The 13,932-nt window shown below is 38.7% G+C and overlaps 1 long non-coding RNA gene across 6 annotated transcripts; it reads right to left on the bottom strand.

Moving 5' to 3' along the window:
- Nucleotides 1-3,675: 3,675 nt before the first annotated feature.
- On the bottom strand, nt 3,676-13,557 carry LOC131678660 (uncharacterized). Of its 6 annotated transcripts, none has more exons than XR_009303707.1 (8): nt 13,181-13,557; nt 10,254-10,373; nt 9,326-9,378; nt 6,390-9,256; nt 4,584-5,425; nt 4,298-4,489; nt 4,047-4,219; nt 3,676-3,988 (listed from the first exon to the last, which is right to left on the bottom strand). It is a non-coding gene; the product is annotated as an uncharacterized LOC131678660 (long non-coding RNA). The 6 variants fall into 6 exon arrangements; XR_009303711.1 differs by lacking the exon at nt 13,181-13,557 and adding exons at nt 12,762-12,817; nt 12,902-12,916 and having other exon boundaries at nt 6,390-9,378; XR_009303709.1 differs by having other exon boundaries at nt 4,298-4,503; nt 6,390-9,378.
- Nucleotides 13,558-13,932: the final 375 nt, after the last annotated feature.

Raw genomic sequence — 13,932 nt, 5'->3', positions numbered from 1 at the left:
TGCGAAATGAAATTTCCTATAAAAAACCTATGCATAAAAAACGTCGCGAAATGCTCGCGAAAAAATTTTTCGTTCCCATTTCGTAAGCGGTACGCAGCTCTCGCGAAAACGATAACGAAAAATGAAGTTAGCTGAGACACGGTTCGACAAACGATAAGTTCCATAATACTTCCGCGAGACAGCGCTGCTTTCTATGCGCTGTCACCAAGGCAAACACGCTCGTAAAAAGTAACTCAAAATTGAGTTTAATCCCACCCATTTCCAGATAAAGTGGAACAACCCTTAAATTGAGTAATTCCAGAGTTACTCAAATTTGAGCAAGCCTGCCTGAACCAAAAACTGAGTAATTATTACTCGGTTTTTGAATACAATATAATCCACACTAAACCTAAAAGTGCGTCACTATTACTCAGATTTTGAGTTGAAAATTACTCAAATTTTGAGTTCAGTACAACTTTAACAAAACCAAAAATTGAGTGATTATTACTCAGACTTTGAGTTGAACATTACTCAAATTTTGGGTTCAGTAGAACTTTAACAAAACCAAAAATTGAGCGATTATTACTCATATTATGAGCAGAAGCTTACCCAATTTTTGAGTAGACAAAAAAGCCAAAAATTGAGTTGAAATTTCTCAGAGTTTGGGTAGAATGATACTCAATTTATGAGTGCAATATTTCATTAAAACCCAGTAAAGTTCAGCCAGAAATGAGTCAGAATTCCAGCTGGTTCCAGTTAGTATTCCGGCTCCAGTGATACAAACGATTCTAGTTAGAATAGGTTGTGTCACTGGAGCTTGAATACTAACTGGAGCCAGCCGGAATCCGGCTCATTTCCGGCTGAACTTTACTGGGAAACACCCGGATCATGACTTGGAATTCTAAATCATTTCTTTCCGGAGTTCAACTGAAGTGCAACAACCGATTCCTATTTAAACTGGTTCACGATCGATTGTTGCATCTGAACTGGAGCTAAACCTATTTTCATCCAGTGAAGAAATTGGCCGTAAAAATTTTGTTTTGGATGTAATACAATCCAGGCTTTCTTTTCTCATGGAATATTTTTACAATAATACTTAAAGAAACTTCAGTTTATTAAATTTTATGTTTTTTTTTGTAAGTATAGCGTAAATATTACCTCGTAACTTCATTACCGTTTCAGTATCCACCACTTCTGAAATGTTCTGCATGCAGGTTGCTCAAATCCACTCTTAAAATTTAAATGTATTTTACCACAAACACTACAATTCTAGCTCCAACTATTATAAATATTTGAACAAATTATTTTTAAAAAGCTGATGAACGATAACTAAACGAGCCTGTACCTACTAATGGAAAATGGCGGATGACGCTTGGAATTTTTAACTTGGCGAAAAATGGCTTTTCCATTTGGTAACTCCAAAACGGTTTCTTGTGTAATACCCAAAAAGAGAGTCAGAGTTACTCAGAGATATTATACCTGTCAACTCAATTTTTGACGTTCACGAACATCATTCAAAACTGAGTTAAAAACTACTCAGAGTCTGAGTAACTTTTTGCGAGCGTGAACTTTTTCCTTGCGAAATAATGGTCAGCGGTATTCGACACAGATCTTTCATTAGGGCCTAAGTCGCAATGTACTCAAATGGAGAAAAATCAGTTTCAATATTCGGCGAAGGTTTTCTAAATGTAGTTTTTATTGTAGGTATAAATTACTTTATAACCGTGTTTTTCCGGAAGCATTTTTCGTTAAACCTTATGACAATATAACAAAGAATTTAATTCCTATGTGCTTTTAGTGGGTAGAAACTAAAAAAATGCTTACGCCCAATTTGCATCCCAGTCGTGATTTCTCCCTTCAGCAACCACCATTTGCGGAAGGGCTAAACCGTGTACATAATTTTCAGAAGGGCGCGGTAAATGGGCTAAACTGACTATGTCTTGCTGGGTAGGGCTGGGTAAATGGGCGAGCTTGACAGTATACTTTTTAATAGGGCTCAGCAAATGGGCGCATAGAAACCCAATGTAAAAGAAAGGGCGCGTGAATCTTTTCTTCAAATTTCATGAAAATATCGAAATATTCGAATGTTTATGTGCAACAACTATCGAGTAGACATGATCATGGTAGATATTGCTTATCATTTATATAACAGAATCGCCGTATATTCTTTTATTTGTGAATAATAACCGTACGCCCGCTTCTGTCTAAAAATGTAAGTTTGGCCTTTATATTCCATATGAGAAGAAGGGCCTAAGTCGAAATCTCGAAGAAAATGCATGTTTCGCCGTTTTGTTTTCTTTAATTATACATCGAACTAAAAACCATTTTAACTAATTTTCACCTCAATCTTGTAGTATTTTTATTGCATAATGTCGTGATAGCGAAAACGCAGTTTGTTTACATTTGCGATTTAAGACCTAATGAAAAATCTATGTCGTATTATTTCGCACGGAGGCTCGCGAAATTTTGACAGGTTGCAATGAAAAAATATAAGAAAACACAAGATTGATAATTTTTTGTATTTTTTTCATCGCAACCTGTCAAAATTTCGTAGTTTAGAAATTCAATATTTTGAATTTGAATATAAAATGAAAAATATTACTGGAAGTGTGATTGTTTCTTGTTTTAAACAATTAAATTTAAATAATTAATATTATTTGCAGCACACCCGAACAAAGCAAATCAGCTCAACTAATCTTGTCTCAACATCCTGGATCTGGCAATCAGCCAACCAACATTAAATCGATACAACCGCATCAGTACCAACAACTCCAAATCCAGCAACAGCCAACAACCCCTCAAAAAAGGACCACATAGCAATTACTGCTCAAACGAACAACAGGCGTTTACGAATGATGGACACATCGGAAAACATTTCATGGGCACATTCTGCCTTAAAATTTGTCTGCCACTATTTTTACCAGCGGTTGCCTTCCTGATTTAGAGAAATCGGAGTCAAGCACAAACGTCATATTCCAGCCTTTGTTCCTACCAGTTCCTTGCATGAAAATATCACTGCCTCCACAGTGCTCGTGATTCCATTCCAGCAACAGCAAGCAATCACTATTCGAGTGCTTATCGCCAACATTTCACAGCAAGCTCAGCAGCAGAACCACCTTTAACCATAACATCAGAAAATTAAGATTTCCTCCAGACCATGACCATCATCCTAAAGGTCGGTAGCAATAACGTTCAACCGACGGTACAACCTGGTCAGCAACCGCAATTAGTGCAATAGATTCAAGCCAAATGTAGAAGACCATTGACCAACTGCAAAAAAGATAGCAACAGCACATTCAAACACAGTAGCAGCAGCATACTATACTGTACCATGCGGTGTGCAGGAGGACTTTTTTATTCAGTTGGTGCGGCAAGGTGAGACATCCCTCTAAGAAAAAAACGTCTAACAAGAGTCCTTCATTGGTCCAATTTGTTGGGCGACGGTCCAACAAACGTCCAAAAAAACGTCCAACGAACGTTCAATGAAGGACCTGCAAAAGACGATTTTGCAACACTTTTTTGGACGTCGAGCAGTGTGACAGCTCGATCGTTTCGTTCAACAAATTGGACCAATACGGGTCCACCGTTGGACGATTTTTTGTATAGAGCGATGGACGTTTGTTGGACCACCGCTTTTGGAAATTTGAGGTTATGGTACTTTGTTTACTTTTTTAAAATAACATACGAATCTTAACGCACTTTTAGAATACTTTATTGTTTACAATATTTTATACTTATTTTATAATTTTAGAATATTCTTATATGCTAAATTTATTATTTTTACAATGTTCTTACGTAGAATTATATCCGCCACTGAACAAAAATAAAAGAAATAATGAACAATGCGATTTCGCTGAGCTTGTGCTTGCATGCGGTGTTTATTCTGGTAAGCACTATGAATGTCCAGCTCGTACTGCAGTCGGTCCTTCAACTGATGGCATTCGACTTCCTGACTTTCATCGAATCGTAAGCTTTGCTTCTGTAGCATATCGGCAATGATTTGTTCACACTGAAGAAAAACAATGTGTCAATTATTAACGCTGATGCTAATCTCAGATAGTACTCACCGGATCACCCAGTAACGTTAACCCTCCGGAAGTCGCGCATATGGCCCTCTGAACGAGCAGCCACTGATGCTCTAAGACGATTTCGCTAGCTTCTCAGACTAGCGAGCATTCAGTGCACTAGTGTGACTACTTGCTCTTCTTAAGCCTCCGCTTACTTTGTTATCTTTTGAATCCTAGAGAAAACGGAGAAGTACAAATAATTGAATAAACTATATGTCAAATACGCCTTTAGAAAACGTACTGTCACGTACCATCACGTTGCCGCTTGGTAAAAGACTCGTCCGTCGACAGTTCGCGCTTCCAGCGTTCCTTTGTATTCCTTTTTTATACAAATTGAACGCTTTCCGGTTTCCTTCCTGTCGCGTTGATATATCTTTGTAAATTTTCTTTTCCATAACGTTATTTTGCTTCGTTCCGCGTTCCGATTCTTACTGATGTTTAGCCTGGATTGAAAAATCTGTTACACCGTTGTGTTAAATACAATTAATTTCGCTAGTTCTCTAGTACAGTTATGTTATAGAAGATCATATTCCTTACCTAGACCATGTCTATGCTGCTCCATCTCAATCTTACATTTTTCCTGTAGCTTCTCCAACGCTGATTGATACTCACGGCGCATCCGCTTGTAACCAGACATTAGTTCAGGAATTTCTTCCTGCTCGAACCGAGTGACAATAGAGAAAAAAGTTAATCAACACAACCATTTTTAATACGATAGTCAAATAAACTTGAATATGTTCCTTTTGCTGCTTTGTCACAGTACTGGTCGTTCTAATAGTAGCAAAGTTATAGGCACAGTGTTCGGCTACAGCATGGGCGGCCGCTTGAAACACGTGATTATGATGTGAATGGTGATGAGGTACATTGGTTTTGGTACCCGCAGTTTTGGTAACCCACAGCATGGGCACTGATGCTCCCTGAACCAGAACAACTTCCACCACTGGCCATACCTTCGCGCCGGCTCCACCAAATCCGAAATCCATCCTACCAGTACCTTCACCAGGTATCAAACCGTCCGGCCACTAGAGTTGTTCATACTCTGCCGCTCTACGCATAATTGTCCCATGTGTGTATGGAATTCCATAGCACATGGGACAGTCATGCTTATAGCGGCAGTACTGCTGTTGTGCATTGACAGCAGCCCAGATCCTGGCAACCGGTGCATTAAACATTCCGTATAATTCCGCCATGCTGATCTACCGAGTGGAGTGAATGTTCTGAGGTGATACTATTACTTTTGCTACTGCCGCCACTGATTCGCTCGTCCAGTGTGCCCTCCGCATCGCCGACGTTACTTCCGTTTCACAAGAGTCGACATTAATTTTTTTTTCATCTTCCTATAGTTCAGCTTATCTAATTCTCTAACGACATCTTTAGTCCTGAAAATATAAAAAATTGTAATATCACGTAGCTCGGATCTTTCATAAGGATATTGTTTACTTTAGATATACACTCAAGTTTTTTTTTACGCGGTTTTTTTTTGCGCGGTATTTTTTTACGCGGTTTTTTTTTTACGCGGATTTTGAAATTTACGCGGTTTTCATTTACGCGGATTTTGAAATTTACGCGGTTTTCATTTACGCGGTTTTCATTTACGCGGCTCGTATCCCCCGCGTAAAAAAAAACCTGAGTGTATGCTTGTTTAGTGTTGTAGATTCATAAAAAAGGGGCGGAAAGCGAAAACTTTAATAATTCATCAATATGCTTAAAAATAAGTTGTATCTACTAACCTTGCTCGTAGGGTTATTGTGGTCTCGAAAGCGTTTGGGTGAAGCTAGCTGAATGCGGCTATGCCGCATAACCAAGTCCAAGGATCCGAAGCGGCACAAAGCCTCTGAGGATCCGCCGGATGAGGATATTTTATTTTTTGTTAAAAAATACTATCCTATCGTTACTAAATAAAACATTGTTAATGCCTAATTTGGCTACGCCACATCGCTTTTTTTCTCGTGCTGTCCAACTTTGCTACCTCTCAGTCGGATTTAAACTAAGGATAGCCCCTATGTTTGAGTATACTGAGCAAAAGAGTGGATCACAGGTTTGCCTTCGTTTCCGATGACCTCGTCCGGCGGATCCCCAGCGACTTTGCGCCCCTTCGGATGCTAGGACTAGGCTATGTGGTCAAGCCGCATCACACCAACTTCGCCAAAAGCCTCACTTTCGGCAGCACAATATCACTGTAAGTTAGGTTAGTTAGTACAACTTATTCATGAATAAACTATAGAAATTTTGTCTTTCCTTTTCATGACTTTAAAACATGAAGCACATTCCCGAAAGAAAAACATGTTTTCCCCTTATATGGGAATAAGTAGTTAAAGTAAACAATTACCAAGGATGACTTACCTTGTTATCAAATCAATTAGCACATTTGGCGATCGCATCCTATGCATGAATGAATGAGTTTACAGAGTACTAGTGTGTGATCGTTCCACCGGAGATTTCTTCAAGCAAAAATCAACAAAGCTGCGGAAAACATCTGCCCAGTAGCCTGAAGTAAGGTGTAAGGTAAGGTGTTCCAACAAAACTATTGACAGGGAGTTTGATAGTGGCGCTATAAAAATCGGCTAACTTGTCCACGCACTGTACGGTCATCAGGATGATTCCGGCGTTGATATCGCTGCAATGGTATTATTGAATAGCATAATTCTCACACAAGGAGTTTATTTGCATTGAACCCTGTAGTACATTTGAATCGCTTTCGTGGCAGCTTAAAGCACATATCCGATAAATTACAGTGAAGGATCAGTACTGTGTATGTACACCAATATTATTTCGTATGTGAATGTGACTTAAGCCAGCCAACAAATATTTTAACGATTTTGACGCTATTTTGAATTTATATAATATAAACTCCTTCGTTGTACCTATGGGTGGATGCAGTGGCGGCGCTAAGGGGGGGAGGGCGAAGGGGGCAACCGCCCCGAGCGGCAAAATCAGGGGGCGGCATTTCCTACTCAATAAATTTCTATAGTTTTTTTAGTAATTGTTCAAGTTTCATTAATCACGATAAAAATCAGTTTATTTCATTTTGGCGACTATTGACGATTAAAAAGGTTGGGGATCGGGGTGATGGATGCGATAGAACAAAACTATATACATATTGCAAGGTAGTAGTGGGAGTATGCAGATTAATTTGTTGGGATTAAACCAACCCAACATATACAGGTGGTTTGGTCCATGGTTAAGAATCTCTCTAGGGGTGATTGAGGATTATATTTGGAGAAAAAAACATTCTACACGAATAATCAAATTTCAACTGTTACGGAGTTATTGAATTTTTCTATGAACTATTTGTTTTTCTTTTAATGCCTCTAACTCAAAAAGAATACATTGTATTTTCAATCTTTTAATTCCATTAGAGAGGTGTTTTAGTTCCTATTAAATTGCGGGTACGGTACCAGCATAGTAGATAAGACAAACGGTCTAATAAGTGTTCTATAGAAGTTTAGCTTCGTGCGGTAGCGAACATTGTTCGACCGAAGATTTTTTTTTGAGTAAGGCCCGGCGATTAGCGAGGGGTAAACAATTTCTTTTTGTTCAGTGATTTCTAGACGGGAGGTTATGTGAAAGCTTAAAACGATAAGGTCGTTGGAAAGGGCGGAATCCCGGGTGAACTTCTAAAAATTAGGAGCGACTGGCTGTGCGAAGCAATCCACTGCGTGATTGGGATGATCTGTGTGGAAGAAAAAATGCCTTCGGATTGGTTGAATGGCCTCATATGCCCAATCTTGGAGAGGGGCTGTAAACTTCCGAGGCATAATGATCCTCAATGCTGCCTACAAGGTAGTTTCTCGTGTTCTGTTGGGTAGACTGCGCCCGTTGGCTGAATGCTTTGTCGGCGAATATCAAAGTGGGTTTCGAGAAGGACAGTTAGCAACGGACCAATACCGTCGCCAGGTTTCAAACTGCCCCGATCACTAGAGTTATTCATACTACTGTTGTGCATTGGCAGCAGCCCGGATCCTGGCAGCTGATGCCTCGAAGCATTCCGTATAATGGGCGGTGGATTGCACTGGGGTTGCATTTTCTAGCAGAAGAACAGGCCACTAGACGTGTTTTATTCCCACTTCTGCTAGAAAGTGCAAAACCAGTGCAATCCACCGCCCCAGTGTTTTCAATGAAAAACGACATGAGTGTGCAAGTGCAGTATACATGTAGGAGGGTCTGAATGTTCATGTGCAATCTGTGTTCAAATGAATGTGAATATATTTGTGTATGCAAGGGCTTGAGTATAACAATGAGTGGGTGTCAAGTTCAGTCTATGTGTGAGTGTATTTAAGCAAATAAATGCAATTTGAGTGAGGTAATGGTTGAGTATCAAGTACAGTGTGTGTGAGTGTGCTTGAGTTTGCAAGTGCAGTCTGAGTGAGTAAGTACAGTTTGAGTGAGTTAAGGCTCAAGTTACTTTCTTTGAGCATGTATAAGAATTTAACGCTTGGTAGTATGCGTAGGAAAAATTGTATACAGCTTTGCCACCGATTTATTCATTTAAAGCATTTATTAAACTCTAAAAGAAGAAAATCAGTCGATTTATTAGATTATTACGATTTGAATTATGCAAAATAGTTGGTGGAAAAACAATTGAGGATTGATGCATACGGTTTGAGATCCAGGAAGCTTCACCACCGCACGAAATACGCCATGTACAACACACTGATTAGACCGGTGGTTCTCTACGGGCACGAAACGTGGACAATGCTCGAGAAGGATCTGCAAGCACTCGAAATCTTCGAAAGAAGGGTGTTGAGAACGATCTTCGGTGGTGTACAGGAGGATGGCGTGTGGAGGAGAAGGATGAATCACGAACTTGCGCGACTCTATGGTGAGCCAAGTATCCGGAAAGTAGCTCAAGCTGGAAGGGTACGGTGAGCGGGGCATGTTGTGAGGATGCCGGACAACAACCCCACCAAGTTGGTTTTCACCTCCAACCCGGCAGGTACAAGACGGAGAGGAGCGCAGCTGGACCAAGTGGAGCAGAACCTGGCAAGTATCGGGAACCTGAGAGGTTGAAGACAAGCAGCAACTGACCGAGTGACGTGGCGGAATATTATGGGACAGGTTAAATCATGATAATATGATGTATAATCAGGAAATATAAATGTAATATATAAATATACGGATTGATTACATAGAATGGCATGTTGCTGTTGTTTTTGCTGTAGGCGGATTGACTGTACGGCAAGCAGGAAAACTCCCAATATTTATACGATCTGAAAGGTAAGAGGTGTAAAATGTAACATAGCAAACTGACTCGTTATTTCATAATAAACGCTTCGTACTAATTTTACAGCAGTGTTGCTTCCGCCCAGCTAACGACTCTACATACCCATGTCTGAAATAAAAAATAAAAAAAGCAATTTTTAGCACAGTAGTATCAGTAGTAGTATCCAGGTTGTCGAGATTAATGTACATCAATTATTTTCCTATATTTTAACACTTCAAAGTATGCCTATCTTTCACTGAGGAAATTATTTTAGTTATGCAGAATCTTATTTGGAATTCTTGGAGTTATTTTTAGGTTAAACTTTCTCATTAACGTGGAAGTAAAATTACAGTTCAAAATCGCAATGAATCTGCTTGCAATATGTTGAAGCTGAGTCTCAATATTGAAAAGTTTGATGTTTTAGATCTATTTATTTTTGATAGTTGCCTACGATTTAGTGGGTATCATTATTTGCTCATTGCAGTCCTCAATATGGAGCTACTCGTTTTGAATATATTTTCTGGACAGACCAGCTTATTTCCGCTAGATAGATCCGCTAAAAAATGCCAATTAGCTAATAAGATAATTGATTAATTGAAATAATAGATTAGTTTAAGGTATAGCAGAGAGCATGGGGTTGTACTTGGTTTTAAAATTTTGTTACTGTTAAATGACCTTCAATAAATCACGTTTTAATGAAACAGGGTGTATAGTAACTTTTAACATATGGGAGCAGGAGAGTAAGCTAGAACGTGGGTAGATAGTTGTGATAGATTAAAATTCATTCGCGAATTATATTGTAGGCTCTTGAAAAAAGCTACATTTTTAATGTCACCGTGGTCGTGTCCCGTACGCAACCCTTTAATTTGTTTCTTTTTTGACAGGTTAGTGGTGGTAAACAATTTTCAGAAAGGGGTACGTGATAAGAAACCATAATCGGAAAAAGGTACATGAAGCGACAAAAAATGAATACAACTGTCCTAAAATAAGCATGTTTCTATTACCTTCAGTTCTTTCGTTTCGTTTCTTCCTCGCTTTCTCCGTTTCATTCAAATTTTTTAAAGCGCGGGCAAATGTTGACGTTGCTGTTTTCCTATCTGAAGCATATTTCTCTTGGGCTACATCTGCAAATGAATTTTTAAAGTGTTAAAAAAAAGATATCAACAAAATAACAAACAGTTCGTAAAGTGCATATCTGATTATTCTGAAGTAATTGCAATTAGTCTGATTGGATTCCGATGGAGCAGTGCTGCCATAGACAGTTTACGTTGACGACGGAAAATGATTTTTTCATATATATTCGTTATGTTGCAATGTTATTGAAAACTGATAAAACTCATTAATTTAGACTGTCTTTGGCTACATTTTCTACACTATTGGACTACCTAAGTAACAATTGAGGTTTTATCGTACTTTTATAGTCGCTCATAAAATTTAGATTTCACTTGTAGCGTGCTATAAAACTTCAATTGTTACTTGGGTATTGCAAATATTTTAGGAGAATTGTAGTGAGCATTGGAAGATAAAAATTGAGCAGCTTCTAGCACTGCGAGGGAAGCACCTATCTTTATGGAAAAAGGATTTACGTGTTTCTTGATCCCACCGTTTTCAAGGAAATTAGTTTTGAAACTCTATATGCACTGGAAAAAAGTTGGGCATGAAAGGGTTAAAAAAAAGTCGATATGGAAGTAAAGTTTGGACTATACACGCATGCACGTCAGAGGTAGCGTGATATCAAGAGCTGCAATTTCAGTTCTCAGTCGCGTTAGAAATTTGAATAAGCGCAATTGAAAGTATGAAATTCAAATAGATTAAAAAAAATTCGATTTTTTCGGCCCAGCACTTTAGGAAAATTCAGTTTTTCCTACACAATGTATGGATTGGCGATCTTAGATATGTTATTAAGAGAGCATTAGTAATAATTGTCCGTCTATTTTATGGGCCATTTTTCCGCTTTTCCATTGATTTGGTTTAGCCTTTGAGATTTCTAGCACTGATGTTGTCCTATGCTGATTTGAGCGTTTTTCTGAGTCCTGAGTCCCATATGGTATGTGTTATCAAAAAATCGAGAAACATCAAGTTCTAAATGTTCTCAATCGATATAATATACGAAGAGAGTGAGTTATAAGAAATGTCTCATCACACTGTTAGGTGGATTAAAAGCATTTTCCCTATCTACTGCTGTTTTGTTTGCAATTTCAATTTCTAATTTTGGAATTTACACTCTAAAATGGCCGTTCGATTCAGTGATACTTCCAAAGAATCATCCTTTCAGACGTGGTTCGTGTTTGGTTAAATGGCTATCTAAAGAAAAAACTGCCTATTTGGCATAAGGAGTCTGGCCATATTGTATCCTACACAAGTGAGTGTGTAATGCGGCTCGTATGCGAATGGCCTCCTGGGCCCATTTTCCTTAAAAAATTATGCTGAAATCAACGTCAACCTCTTTGGATAGTAATATTGAGACATAGTAAATGACCGATTGCTTCCAAATGTTTTTACAGATTTGGAAAACATTTGGTTTAAACAAGGTAGGGCACCAATTTATACGGTCATTGCAACCATCGATTTATTGAAGATATACCGAAAAACGGTAGTCGATTGGCTGCTCGTTGTTGCATTTTGACGTTCTTGGAATTTTTTATGTTGCTACGTTAAGTCTTTCGTCTGCGCTGATAAATTGCAAACTGCTAATCAGTCACAGGCCAATATTGAATGTGTTATTCATGAAATTTCTCCACTTGTTCTCGAAAAAGCCGTGTGGTATCCGGCAGGCTGAAATCTCTCGAAGTATTTCAGCAAAGAATTGACACATTGGGTTTCTATTTCCATGTCGTAAGAGGCGACTAACAACAGATGTAGCTGTGGTCCACTAGGAGGTTGATAACAGTCTATTATCTTTCTCCGAACAAATCCAGCCTAGAGGCCGTGTGGCATCCAGCGGGTTGAAGTTTCTCAACCAAGAATTAATCAACTGGGCTCCTACTCCCATGTCGTAAGAGGCGACTTAAAACAGGAGTCCTCAAGTCAAGGTGTTTCTTCGTGCCAAGGACTGAATGGCTGGCATGATAAAAAAATGTCAGTAGCATACGGAGTGTCGTGGGTCTCACCCTTGCTGTGTAATCGAATCTCTGACACAGTGGACGTTAATTTCTTCGTAAATATTGAGATTTAAATGCTGATCATGTCCTTAATACCCTTTCGTGGTTCGCTATAGGCGATTATAAGCCAACGTGTTTGGTATCTTCGTAGTTGCTTGAACAATAAGTGCGGATGATGAAATGTGTAGTGTTATGATTGAGTATGGTTAGAGTAGCACAAATTAATCTTCAGCATAACGTATAGCAACTATGAATCTATCCCGCATTGTACAGGAAGGAAAAGCTTGGTTCAAGAACCGTATTTCCATAAAGGAAACTTCTATGTTGAAGCTACTTAACCTCATCTTCGTAGCTTTCAACCAAAAAGGGTATGACAAATACACGTGAAATGCATCGTGCATGTATATTTACGAATAGTGCTATTGATGCATGTCTTATATCCGACCTCACAACTCGCGATATTTGTGCTGTCACGGTAAATAAGACTATTGACAACATAAACAAGAAATACGTCTATTGTTCGGCATATTTTCCGCATAATGAACCATCACCTTCTGTTGATTTCAAAAGGGTTGTATCATACTGTAGCAGAAATGGGTTTTCCCTCATAATCGGCAGTGGTGCAAATGCCCATCACATAATTTGGGGCAGCTCAGATATCAATTTGAGAGGCACCGAATTTGTGGAATAATTAGTAGTACAAATCTGTACATTCTTAATGCAGGAAACTGCCCAACAATTTGCACGAGCTAGCAGAGAGAGGTGTTAGATGTAATTGCTTTGCTCCAGACATCTTCATCTATAGAAAAGTATATGCAAATTCAACATACCAAGTAAGATTTGAACTACACACATATCAAGAGCTTTTTGTGGTTGCACGGATGTATGTGCGTTATGTGCTGAGTGTCCGGTCCACGTAGTGTAGTTGGATTTGGCGAATAATTGTTCGGTATAATTTCTGCAGAAATCATATAAAGTTGCGAAATGCTCCCGCTCGAATCTTTTTCGTACTGCAGCCTTTCCTTGAGGAGTTTTGGAAAAATTCTCCAAAACTACAAGCTCATCGTAACTTAAGATCGGAATTTTACATCCTCTGTTGTTGCAGATGTCAGTTTGCTAAGTTAGTGATTATATTTTTTATATCTCCCATTATAGTGTTTTGCTGTCGTTTGTTAGAAGCGTGATACATATTGGATGTATGGACCATTTTTTCTGAAAACATAATTTTGAAATATGTCTTGTTAGAATTGCAAACGAAATGTTAAAGTATTAAAAATTATCAACTTACCGAGTTTTTTGAGGCGCTCAGTGTGTTGGTTGGTTGTTTATTACGGGCTTTAAACCTACTTGGTCATTCACCCGAGAAGATAATATTACACTACATTATTACATTTCATTGTGAATTTCATTGGCGATATTCTAAAGGTTGACTGATAAGTTGTTCGTTCTGGGGTCGCTGGCGTGCTTTGGAGTTTGAATACTGCAGAGGCGCTCAGTGTCATTACTAGGTACTACATCTGAAACGATATGAAAATCGTTATATTATTGATCTCTGCTCTCATTCTTATATTAGTTATCAAAA

The sequence above is a fragment of the Topomyia yanbarensis genome, chromosome 2 (genome assembly GCF_030247195.1).
Source record: "Topomyia yanbarensis strain Yona2022 chromosome 2, ASM3024719v1, whole genome shotgun sequence".
In the NCBI taxonomy this organism is placed as follows: Eukaryota; Metazoa; Arthropoda; class Insecta; order Diptera; family Culicidae; genus Topomyia; species Topomyia yanbarensis.
Note: the sequence above shows the minus strand (reverse complement) of the source record. Positions and strands in the feature narration are given on the sequence as shown.